Source organism: Rhinopithecus roxellana, chromosome 16, assembly GCF_007565055.1.
Source record: "Rhinopithecus roxellana isolate Shanxi Qingling chromosome 16, ASM756505v1, whole genome shotgun sequence".
In the NCBI taxonomy this organism is placed as follows: Eukaryota; Metazoa; Chordata; class Mammalia; order Primates; family Cercopithecidae; genus Rhinopithecus; species Rhinopithecus roxellana.
In genome coordinates, this window is record NC_044564.1 from 39,499,652 (window position 1) to 39,512,315 (window position 12,664).

The 12,664-nt window shown below is 40.6% G+C and overlaps 2 protein-coding genes across 17 annotated transcripts in view; one reads left to right on the forward strand and one right to left on the reverse strand.

The window, feature by feature from the left end:
• DIRAS2 (DIRAS family GTPase 2) overlaps positions 1–6,818 on the reverse strand; it is a 158,450-nt gene extending 151,632 nt beyond the window's left edge. For 10 of the 13 annotated variants that reach the window (XR_004054099.1, XR_004054100.1, XM_030920432.1 and 7 more), the window contains exon 1: positions 6,683–6,818. The gene's annotated coding sequence lies outside the window, so the exon portion shown is untranslated. Of the gene's footprint in view, positions 1–3,606; positions 3,634–6,682 lie in introns of all 13 variants that reach the window. The other 3 variants (XM_030920429.1, XM_030920431.1, XM_030920424.1) reach the window with 1 other exon arrangement.
• A 63-nt stretch (positions 6,819–6,881) lies between these two features.
• The window catches only part of SYK (spleen associated tyrosine kinase), a 78,766-nt gene continuing 72,983 nt past the window's right edge, over positions 6,882–12,664 (forward strand). For 3 of the 4 annotated variants that reach the window (XM_030920420.1, XM_030920417.1, XM_030920421.1), the window contains exon 1: positions 6,882–6,999. The gene's annotated coding sequence lies outside the window, so the exon portion shown is untranslated. Of the gene's footprint in view, positions 7,000–7,041; positions 7,187–12,664 lie in introns of those variants that run through there. The other variant, XM_030920419.1, reaches the window with a different exon arrangement.

Here is a 12,664-nt window from a genome sequence, read left to right on the forward strand (position 1 = left end):
TTGGGAGGTCACCTTTGGTAAAGTTAAGAAGCCAAAAATATTGGCAGTTTGGTGTGGCTAAAGTCAAATAATAAGATATTTAAAAGGACTCCACCCTGGCTGGGCACAGTGGCTCATGCCTGTAATCCCAGCACTTTGGGAGGCCAAGGCAGGCAGATCACAAGGTCAGGAGATCAAGACCATCCTGGTTAACATGATGAAACCCTGTCTCTACTAAAAATACAAAAAATTAGCTGGGTGTGGTGGCAGGCACCCATAGTCCCAGCTCCTCGGGAGGCTGAGGCAGGAGAATGGCATGAACCCAGGAGGCAGAGCTTGCAGTGAGCCAAGATCGTGCCACTGTGCTCCAGGCTGATCAACAGAGCAAGACTCCATCTCAAAAAAAAAAAAAAAAAGAAAAAGAAAAAGAAAGGACTCCACCCTAACACCAGTAATCCAATTAAGAAACTTAGAAACTGGTAGATAAAAAATATTGCAACTAATGGACCTTGTTCCATCTGTGTGTGTAATCACATATGTGTTGTGTGTGTGATGTTTATATAAAAGAGCTCTAATTAATTGGCATAAAGAAAAATAAGCACTTAAATCAAATATTTTGAAAGAAAAATAAAAACTGTAATGTCTTTTAGTTCACATAACTTTAGTAATCTTTGGGAAATAAAAACAGCTTTAAAGATTATTGGAAAAATATAAACATATGATCTAAATTATGCAGGTCAGATATTAGGTTTGCTAAATGCTTTAAGGTCATAACTGCTTCTTTGACTTTTGAAAATTGTTCAGTTTACCTATTTTGGAGCATCAGATTCTAGATAAGGCCTGGAGACATGTGGAATTAGCCATGTCCCCTAGCTATGCAAAGAAGGTTACAAAGAAAAGAGATTCTATAGAAGAAAGAATCTTGTATGGTAAATTATTGTTCTAAGGTAAAATAACTGGTTACTTAAAAAGAGGGATGTTTAGGACAAGCCAGAAAGTCTAAGCATGTCATAGATGGTCTGCGTAAGTCGTGAAAAGATTCGTGAAAGGGAATTTATGCACCAAAAGTAAAAGTTGCTAAGAGTTACCATTATCACATGTGATTGAGACTACTGAAAACAAAGTCCTTTCAGTAGTGTGTGTAAGGAGAGTTAAATATGTCTTTGGTAAAAGATTATAAAAAGGCATACGAATGTAAATTTTTGCCTAGTTTATCAGGTTAAAGGACTGTTTTAAATTAGGTAAGATAAAGCTAAAGGTTTGAACAAGTTGTGGAAAGTTCATGACAAATTAATCTTGTAAAAAGAAATTCTGTAGGGACATTGGCTAAAGTTAAAGGGGTATTAAGTTTTTCTGTAAATTGAACATTAGAATAAAAGCACAACAGGTTTTTCTTGGAGCACTAATCTGCTTACTTCCACAAAAATTATGAAGAGTTATAAAAGGTTCATGAGACCCTCACCTTGTAGTCAAACTGATTAAGATTGATAGACTTATCTATAAGGTTTTATTAAAAATTGGGCATGAGTGTGGTGGCTCACGCCTGTAATCCCCGCACTTTGGAAGGCTGAGGCAGGTGGATCACCTGAGGTCAAGAGTTCAAGACCAGCTTGGCTAACATGGCAAAACCCCATCTCTACTAAAAATAAAAAAATTAGCCAGGTATGGTGGCACACACCTGTAGTCTCAGCTACTCACGAGGCTGAGGCAGGAGAATCACTTGAACCCAGGAGGCAGAGGTTGCAGTGAGCTGAGATTATACCACTGTACTCTAGCCTGAGTGACAGAGTGAGACTCTGTCTCAAAAACAAACAAAAAATTTGGGTTGACATTAATAGAACACTAATGCAGGGGTGAAATTTGACTTTCTCTCTTAAACATGATTTTCCTATAATATTAAAGGATAATGACAGATTTTTGTTTGTCTTTTGAATAAACTACTGAAAAAAGAAGGGAAAGATAAGAGACAGATTGTTTGGAAACCTAAGTCTTCCCTCTATCAAACAGTAAAGGTTTTTGCCTTCTTAAAATTTTTGAGTCATCATTTTGGCTAAATGAATGACATGGTAACCTGGAATTCTATTTCACAATATCAAGTGTTTTAAACCTTTAACATATTTAATAGGCTTCCCAAAATCAAACTTCAGCTTCACTGTCTCTTCTGACCTGCAACTTTGGGAGACTACAGAGGGTCCCTGAAGCATCCAAAAGAGGTAAACAGGGCTGTCTGACATGTTCAGTTACATGGGAAGCATTGTCAAAATAAAGGATAATGTTTAACCTTCTTCAGGTTATATTTTACTGTGTGTGATCAATATGTTCCAAAATTGTATGGGATTTCTAAAATTCTTGTATGTCTCAGTATATGCTACCAATCATAATTATAATTATTAATATGTTAAGTTATTGTAGACCACAGAAATGACCAAATTTCCTTGTCAATTGTGTCTTTAACTATGACTCTTTAAAATCATTTCACAGTTAATTGCATAATGCTGATGCAGTTTCTGGAAACCTCACAAGCATGCAAAATCCTAGGATATGGTTTCTTTTAGGAGGTTCATGAAAGGATGGAAAGGACCCTGAAAATCACTCTTAAATACAAGTTTCTAATTACTTTAATATCATATAATGGGTAAGAATTCCACATGAATTCTCCAATTCCACAAGAATTGGACTGGGTAAGAATTCCTGAAACTTTAATAAAAGACTGATTGGTTTATAAAACTGCTAACCCAAGTAAAACAAAAATTAGTTAAATACCAAGAAAATACTTTGCCAGATTTTTATGCTAAATGAGTGAATACTAAAACTGTTTAGATATACAATTTGAATCAACTCCATGGTCTCAGTCAAATTACCTATGATAACCCATCAGTTACCAGTGCTATGCACATAAATTGGAGAAACAACTGGTGTTTGAGAGGACATGAGTCCAATGTTAAGCATGGACTCATAGAGAACCAGGATGGCCGCCTTGTCCTTCCAGAGTCCTTATTGTTACTAAAAGTTCTGCATTCCATGACTCATCATGGAAAAGATAAAATAATTCCAATTAAATATATTGGTATGGTGACTTATAAAGTTTATAACCAATGTTCGGTGTGTTAAATCCATATTCCTGGGAAGACAATTAAAGCCTCAGGTATGTTTGGTTACCTGATGGGCCATTTAAACATTTTATAAAGGGATTTCTATTCAATTGTCATTTTCAATGCATGTTTTTTGGTTGTATAAAAGCTCTCCCATGCAAGAAGACTGATGTTATAACAGTAGATTATTATGCTGCAGGGTATTTTCACCAGGTTAAAAAAAAGCTTTTTATGGTTCACTGAGGACAGTTGATCCTTTCACAATCTAGACCTCAAAGATTGGATCTTCTGAGAACATCAGAGAAAGACTGTCCTTGCCATCCACACTACAGCAAAACTTCAGGACCTTTAACTTCAGGTTCATAATGTCACAGCTGAGAAGGGTCCCTCCATGCTCTTGAAACCATACACCCACTGGAACCCTGAAGGTAAAGCTAACCAGGGAAATTTCTCCTGAGAAGAAGACGGCATCCTTGATGTGAGCAGCTTTCCCCAAGGTCATGGCTCAAGGCTTCCACTATCATGAGACTCTTACCTTCGAATCGTTTTTCCTTGTTCATGCCTGTATGAATAATAGAAATGAAAAGGGGGTCTGTTGTGTGCACTTATAGAGTATACTTTTATTTGTGAAGGTTTTTTTCAGCCAACCTTATACATGGATAACCTTATACTTTGATAGATAAAAGATGAAGGCCCCTTGCAGGTGAGAAACTTTAATGGCACATACATTGCCTCATAATCAGTCAGAAACAAAACATTGATTCACTTCTCTTAACCCACATATGGGTCAAAGAGAACATTGGCAGAAGGCCTTCACTCTTCCAAAAGGCATCATTTGGCTGGGCACGATGGCTCATGCCTGTAATCCCAGCACTTTGGGAGGCAGAGGTGGGTGGATCACCTAAGGTCAGGAGTCTAAGACCAGCCTGGCCAATATGGTGAAACCCCATCTGTACTAAAAATACAAAAATTAGCCGGGCATGGAGGTGGGCGCCTGTAATCCCAGCTACTTGGGATGCTAAGGCAGAAGAATTGCTCGAACCTAGGCGGTGGAGTGCAGTGAGTGACCATACCACTGCACTCCAGCCTGGGTGACAGAGTAAGACTCTATCTCAAGATAAAAAGAAAAAAGGAAAAAAAAAAAAAAAAAAAAAGCATCATTAGGTCCTTTTTCCATGGTTTGAAGTAAAAGAGGCAATGATTAGAAATGTATCACTCATGAGAGGCCCTACAGCAGATTCTTCTGTAAAGGCTATGGTTACACAACAGATTTTAAATTCTCTTGTGAAAGTTGTGCTAAATAGTAGAATTGGCTAAACAGAGAACTATCTATGCAACTACTGGCACTTGTGGTCTATGGAAAAACACACGGGTATTATACAGATTCAGTTGTAGGTGATAAAAGAAAAGACCACCTAGTTACGTGAGTACACTCTTTATCTAACTTTTTCTTTAATCTATTTGATTCTAGGTGGTTTGGTTTATGGGCATCCTGGGTAAAGAGCATACTCTAAACTCTTGGTATTATCCTCCTGGTAGTCACAAATAGTAGTCTCCCTGGTGCATTGTATTCTCTCAAAGGTTTTAAATGTTTGCACATAGCCATCTCTAGAATGCCAAATGGTCTCTCTTCAACTGGAATGACAAAAGTTGAAAGAAATGTACAACTATTAGGACACCCTAACCTATGAATGACATGCTGAGACTAGAAATCTGAAATGATGAAAATTGAGAGAGGTGCTAAGCCTAAGTTTTGGTCACACTCTCACCAAAGTGAGAACCTGAACAAAAAGGGGAAATTTTATTAAACAAAATTATGGGAGGCCATTGTTTTGGGCTGAGCTCATGCACTAGGCCCCAACAGACCAAACTGAACCAAAATGGAGCCGCTTGTGCTAAATGTGCCTGGAACAGACCAGGTTTTGTTTTTCCCCAACAAACAGGACGTTCCAGCATAAGGAGTTACCCTCTACCCACTCCTTGTTCCCTCCTTGCAAAACCCACTATTCTACTGTTTCCCAGTGGGTGTCAAGACCATATAAGTGCATTTACAATGGTGATAGTGACATCAATGACCAAAGTTTTGGTCGTTTTCTGAAAACTGAGAAAATGACCCAAAGAGAGGAATTGTTAAAGCAAACTAAATATGGCCTGAGAAGGACCCCATACTTCTATATTTGAGTCCTTGTGGATGAACTGTAACCTAGCTTAATAGGCAGACAAGATTGAAAATCTAAATTAGGAGTATGTGCCTGTAACAATAGCTGAGTCTTGGCCAACCCCAGCGGCCATACTTCAACCACTCATGCACTGTTGAATGTTCAAACTGTGTTCAAATAATGCAAAAGCCAACCTGTAACCAATCCAGCTGTTTCTCGACCTCACTTCCGATTTCTCTTCATACCTTCCCCTTTTTTATCTATAAATTTGTTCTGACCATGAGGCATCCCTGGAGTCTCTGAATCCCCTGTGATTCTGGAAGCTGCCCCAATCATTCATTGCTCAATTAAACTGCTTTAAATTTAATTCGACTGAAGTTTTCTTTTTTTTTTTTTTTTTTTTTTTTTTTTTTTTTTTTTTGAGGCGGAGTCTCGCTCTGTCGCCCGGACTGGAGTGCAGTGGCCAGATCTCAGCTCACTGCAAGCTCCGCCTCCCGGGTTTACGCCATTCTCCTGCCTCAGCCTCCCGAGTAGCTGGGACTACAGGCGCCCGCCACCTCGCCCGGCTAGTTTTTGTATTTTTAGTAGAGACGGGGTTTCACCGTGTTAGCCAGGATGGTCTCGATCTCCTGACCTCGTGATCCGCCCGTCTCGGCCTCCCAAAGTGCTGGGATTACAGGCTTGAGCCACCACGCCCGGCCTGAAGTTTTCTTTTAACAGGTTTAGAAAAAATAATGGCAAAAATGAATGAAAATCCAATAACACTGGAAGCAGAAAAAGCCAAGGGCTCCAATAAGTGTAAATAGTCCCATCCCTCTATTTTCTTCATGGCAATTACTATCCAGCACTATATATATAATTTTATTTTCTTCTTGCATTTTGGCTTAGGGTAAAGCTTTTTAAAACAGGCACTGCCAACCAGTGTTATCAAGAAGGTCTGGATACCGTTTTGTGGGAACATTTTAAAGAGGAATGTCCAACAGGAAAAGGCAGATGGGTTGGGAGAACCGTATCAGGCAGGTATCTCAAAACCATTTTTAGGACTGTAAGTTTAATGTATTTGGTTGTAGACGTCAGAGCCGTCGTGGAAAGAAGGAAGCAAAGACTTTTGTAATAATTGAAGCCTTCAGAAGCAGCGTGCCCCATTGCCCACTAGTGCGCCATGAAGTCTGGTGTTCACCTACACAGTCCCTCTCAGCACTGCCCAGGCCTCTCGTGTGCTCCAGCACTGTAGCTTGGAGCTTGTTGGCTTGGTGACCCAGATACACCCTCCAGGGAATATGCCATGCGGTGGAGTCTCTTCCCCAGCACCGCACAGCAAAAGGAGAGGGCCGCTGAGTGTCTGTGGGTCCTGGGCAGTCACAGAAGCCACCGCGCTGGCGGGGAGGAGGGGGACCGATGCGGTCCATGTGCCGGGCAGTCCCACCTTCTCTGCCTACGAAGGGCCCTTACCCTGAGGGAGGAGAGCGCCGCGCCCCGCCTGGGCTCCTCTGCTCCCGCCGCCGCCTGGGCCGATTCCGCGGGCCTCGCCCGGCGCTCCAGCCCGTGCCCGCCCAGCTCCCGGCGCATGGGCGCGGTCAGCAGGGCGGGCCGGCGCGGCGGGGCGCGACACCGGGAGGAAGTGCGGGGCGCCTGCCCGGGCGCGTTAAGGAAGTTGCCGAAAATGAGGAAGCGCCGCGGGCCCGGCGGCTGAGGCCACCCCGGCGGCGGGAGAGCGAGGAGGAGCTGGGGGCCCCGCGCTGAGCCCGCCCTCGCCTCACCTGGCGCAGGTAGGTGTGGCCGCGTCCCCTCTCCGGTCGGGACTTTCTGGTGAGGAGAGGAGGTTACGGGGGACGACGCGCGGCGTTCATGCCTTTTCTTGTTCTGCCTTTCTTGTGTGCCCAGTCACACCGGGTCGGTGCCCGCAGGGCCTTCACCGGCGGAGGTGAAAGTGTTAAACCATGTGAATAAATACAGGTGGGTTCCGCCAGCTTCGCTCCTGAACCTGCCGGCGCTCGGGATCCAGAAGCTGCGCCGGGAGAGAGGGGCTCGGGCCTGGGCGGAGGGGACAGAGGTCAGAGGGTACGGAAGGTGACCCGGGCACCCCAGGGCGGCCAGGCCACCAGGGAGCGCGGAAAGTGCGGTCGCGGCCCGGCCCTCGGGAGACGCGAGACTGGGCTCGGGGACAGCGCTAGGAATTCGATCTTGGAGCTAGAACATGTTCGTCTGGCCATTTACACGAATCCACTGGAAAACGCCGCAGTGTTTATCAAAGTTACTCAAAGTAGAAATGTCCCAGACGTCTTATAAGCTTAGACAAATCTTCTACTACAGAAAGAAACAGCAGTTGCATTCAAACACCAAACTTTCTGAACCACTACTAACATTTAGCATAATTACTCTTGTGGGTACATTTTCATTGTCAAGTAATTTACTTAGCCAGTGAACTCGAAGAGCAAGAAAGTTTTATGTAGTAGAATGTAAATTTGAGTTAAGAATTAAGGGTATTTCTTTTTGTTTGTTGGTTTGTTTTTGGCAATATGGCTCCAAAAGCTTAAGCCCACCTAAAAACTATAAAAATGCAATCCATTCTCTTGTTTGAATGTTCAAGGACTAGAAAGACGATTGGAGAAGTGAGAGTTTGACTCTTTTTATGTTGGAAACAGTATTGCAAAATATTTTATGAGTTTTGCCTGACTTACCAAAGATTCAGTTGAACTCAAGTAGAACTGTTGACTGGAAGACTTTTACTGTTCTTTTTCTTCTTCTTCTTCCTCCTCCTCCTCCTCCTCCTCTTCGTTTTAAAAACCTTCAAAGCATTGCAGCGTGTAGTAAAAAAACGAAAAGAGAAAAAGAGTTGAAGATGTGCCACATCTGATTCTTCATATTGAAAAAAAAAAAAAAAAAAAAGAACCGTTTAATCCTTGAGAGTTCCTGGAAGAAATGGAATTGATTCTAGCATCTGACTTCTTTGTCTTAGTAGGGACAATTCATTGCCTTTACAGAGGCAGCATTTTAATTAAATGCAACTAAATACATTGATGTCCTCCTTCTCCCCAATGAAAGTCCAAGCAGTGCGTAGATAGAATTCTATTTGCTCAAAAAGGCTTAAGTATATGTAAATTATTACGTGTTTTAAGTGAGAAATCTTTGTCAGTTGAAATTATTTTATCAAATCATATTGTTCTATCTGAATGGCACGTTTGTTTTGACGTATTTAGAAAAATCTTGCATTAAAACAGAAATTGATTTGTGTTATCCCCTGTATTTGAAGTGCACTTTAAAGTGTATTTGAATGAGAGATTATAATCAAATTACTTGATTTATGTCTCATCCTCTTACTCTTCTATCTTGGATTTGAACAGGTTGAATTTGAACACTAGGAGAAAAGAGATTTTTCCACTGAGGGATTGTGGGAAGATTTTTTAAAAAGCCTCTGTATTTGAAGTGAAATATAAAATAGGATTTTATAGTAGTCTTAATAACTAGAAAGTTTTAAGCTAGGATAAAAATGGGGTGTATACTTTAGGTCTTTATCTTTCCTGAGAGATGAAATTGGTGGAAATGTTATTTTATTGCTAGATTTGAACTTTAGAAATGAATCACCCTGATCTTTGTTCGGCCCCTATTTGATATTCTAAATGCGGGTCTAATCTCTCTGCTTTTTTTAACGGAAGACTTCTTAGTAGAACTTCACTTATTTAGCACATTGTTTGCCCATGGTTATAATCCAATATGCTTGTGCCAAGGTGTATTTTGGAATTCAAGCTTTTTCAGAATTTGGAATTAAAATTTAGAATCTAAATTTCAGAATTGAGAAAGACATTGCTTAGAATTTAGGAAGGTAAACATACATGTTGACCCTGCCGGTTACATGCCATTCCAATATTGTCTGCAGAGAATCCTGGAATTCCATGCATTAATATTTCTGCACTTTTACATTTAAGAACATGAATTCTCACTAAGTGGAATGAAGACTATAAATAGCTGTGTGTCCGTTTAGAGCAGATGTTATCACTACAAGAACTTCTCTAAAACTTACCAAAAAAAAAAAAGTCTCGTTTTTCAGAACTTTTTAGAGCTGAAGCTGAGGGACTGAGTCTGTATTAGACTCCACTGAAATATGGTTTGCTTTTGAAAGCAAAGTGCATTTATATTGCTCAATACTTCACACTTTCCAGTAATTAGAAGGGCAGTTCCTCTCTCTTTAGGGAGTCTAAAATAGCAAGATTTTACTGAATTTTCAATCATATCGATCAAAATAGAGGTCCTTCAAGTAAGAGGGGATGTCTCATCTTTGTAATATGATTTCAAACAGCAGAGTTTCTGACAGTCTACGATTTTAGAGAAAGAGAGAAGTTACTTACAGGAGGGGTTACTGTCACCCTTTACAACTGCAGCCTGTCCATGGAAGAAATATTATTTCCTGTTAACTTTGCAACCAGCTGGGTTTGTGTCAGTTATCTAAGCCTACGTGATGGCTGATTTTTACTTTCTCAATTTTTCCTGTATAGATTTTTTTCCAGCTACCCCCTGACTTTTCTACTCTTGCTTTGCTGGTTTTAACATTTTCCCCTACTTCTGGATTGGTTTATCTGTAACTGAGTGGAGAAAACAGTAACAACAACAGGAATTTAGGCCTTTGGGGAAGAATTTGTTTTAAAAGCCTACACGTTGAGCATTACTTTTTCTTCTAAAGCAACTAAAATCAGAAGGCAGAGTCCTAATGAGAGATTGTAATCAAATTGCCTGATTTGTGTCTTATCACCTTCCTCTTCTACTTAGATTTGAACAGGATGGATTTGAACACTAGGGAAAAAGGGTTTTCCACTGAGGGATTGTGGGAAGATGTTTTAAGAACTAGTCTGATTGGATTTTAGGAAAGCTCATTCATTTTGATATGATGTTATCAGGGACATTTTTGGTTTGCTTATAATTTTATCTGACCAAATATTAACTTGTATCAATTTGAGGTTTTGTTTTTTTGTTTGTTTGTTTTTTGTCTTTATGAATCAATTGTGTACGTTTTGCCCTATGTCTCTTAAAAGGTGGTTATACTGGAATCTTAAAGACAGTTGAATTTAGCCAAGGTCAAAGATACCCAAAGAAAGAATATTTTGTTTATGTTATAATACGTTTAACAAATCCAAATGGCTCGCTTGATTCTTTTCTTTCTGGGAAACCACATATTGACTTCTGGCAGCTGGCCAAAGGCAGACGGTGGTGGAGCAAGTGAAGACAGTTAAGAATGTTGATGATGACTGGATTACTGAGGAGTACTGTGAGCTTTCTGGTCCTCTACTCAGAGGTATCTAGCACTGAAACTGGGATCCTGGCTCTGGGCTGGAGAGGCGCTTCCAGTCACTGCTGTCCTGGAGTGCTGGAAAGGAGTATAGGTGTGAGGATACAGTGGGCCTCTAGCCTGGGATGCAGAGTGGGAGATGTCTTGACCCGAGTGAAAACCTTGCAGGCAAGCTGCAGGTCTACCGAACAGGGTGAGGGAGGCTCTCAACCTGGATACTGTGAACTGGGGAGAGAATGTAAACTCAACAGGAGGAGGGCTCATGGCAGAGATTTAGGGAAATCCACAGTTTAAATATTGCTTTACTTAAGTATACTCTGTCTGATTATAAGTAGCATTTGAATGTTCAACATACGACCTTTCATTTCCCTCCTTCATTGGTCTGTCTTAACTGGTAAATCTTTATTTTACTTTGGTCAGCCTGGTAGTTTATTAATATTACATCTATCAGTTCCTGTTGAGTTGACATGAAAATGTTTTGGTGTGACTTAAGTTGATTTCTCTTTTTGTTTAATTTTAATTTGTAATGAGTTCCTCTTTTCATTCTGCCCATCTTTTGGTACTGCTTTGAGTTATTTCCTCTAGAATTCTCATTATTTCCTTGTGATTGGCATATTTTCAAAGTTTCTTGGTGTACTAATTTTAAACAGTGTTTGTTGACACTGAGAATTCAGGACTTGGGAGTTTTAGACCACTGTCACCTTCCACTCCTTCTCACACCATCCCAGGATAATTATTCTCTCATTCGTTTAAGAAGTTATTTGGTTTGCTTTATTATGGTTATATAAATATAGTTTACTGCTAAAGCAAGGTATATCATTTCAGTTTTTTTCTTGTACCCCTTTTTGCTTTTCCTGGGGTAAACCCTTGCTTTGTTTCTGTGGTTTCTTAGTTTGCACTGTGCCTATCATCGTTTCTGTCCCAACTTTCTGACATAAAGATGAAAGCCCTATTGACACAATTTTCTACAGTGTCAGATACACCAAGTAATCTCATAGTTCCATTTTTCTTTCTTTTTATTTTGGAATCTTCCATCTTCTCCTTCTTGTCTAACAGTTGCTCTTCGGTCTTGCTCTTCAGTTATTACATATAATAATACCTGAAGAATGTTTGGGGGGGTTTGGTGTGGGATTTTTCTTTTTTTTTCTTTTTGTAGAGATGGGCTCTCACTATGTTGCCCAGGCTAGTCACAAACTCCTGGGCCCAAGCAATCCTCTTGCCTCGGCCTCCCAAAGTGCTGGGATTATAGGCATGATCCACTGTGCCCGGCCCTACGGGGAATATTTGTTGACCAAATATGTTTTCTGTAAATTGCTTATCATACTCTTTGTTGTACCATCTGTGGCATTAATATGCCTCTTGTCAACACTCACCTACATTTTACCTGTCGTAAATCCACTGTCATAATTATTGAAAATATTTCTCCAGAGCTTTTTAATTCTATGGTTATTTATTTATTGTAGCATAGAACTTTTATGATTTCTTCCATCAGGGTGCATTCTGAATCACGCTTAGTGAAAGATGATTTTTAACTCTACTTTAACAGTTAGCATCTATGTTTTACATCAGTGTCAATGTCACTTTTGTGTTAGATACGAAACCAACATTTTATTATTTGAGTGATGAGGATGCTTATTTTTGTGGAAATGGAGATCCCATGAGACTTTAAGCAGATTGCTGGCCTTCTCCTCAATTTCCTTGATTGATTCCTGAAGTGGACACTGCAATGCTAAGTGGAATTCCCCAGGAGGCTTGCTCAAGTAAGCGTGAGAAATGCTGGATGGAATGAGGTGCAGCAAGCAGGGATAAATATCATGGGCATCTTCAGAGCCTTTGTGCAGGTGACGTGCACAGAAATTCTCTGAGAGGAGCAGTCTCAGCCAGTGGTCCTACACTTCCATGACCCTGCAGTGCGTTTGTTCTTAGAGTGGCTTTCAGGACGGGCTCTACCACAGCCTCTTTGGGAAACACTGTGTGGCCTCTTGCTCCTCCTTCACAAGCTCTTTAGGCTTTGCTTGGTAGAGGCAGAATGTTGTGGTTGTTTTCATCTTAAATGCTAACAATATATGAATTATTTGGTGGATACAGTGCCTCGAAGTGACATTTATTGAATATTTTTGTAGCCAGTGGTTGAGAGTAAGGGTCTGAGGCCC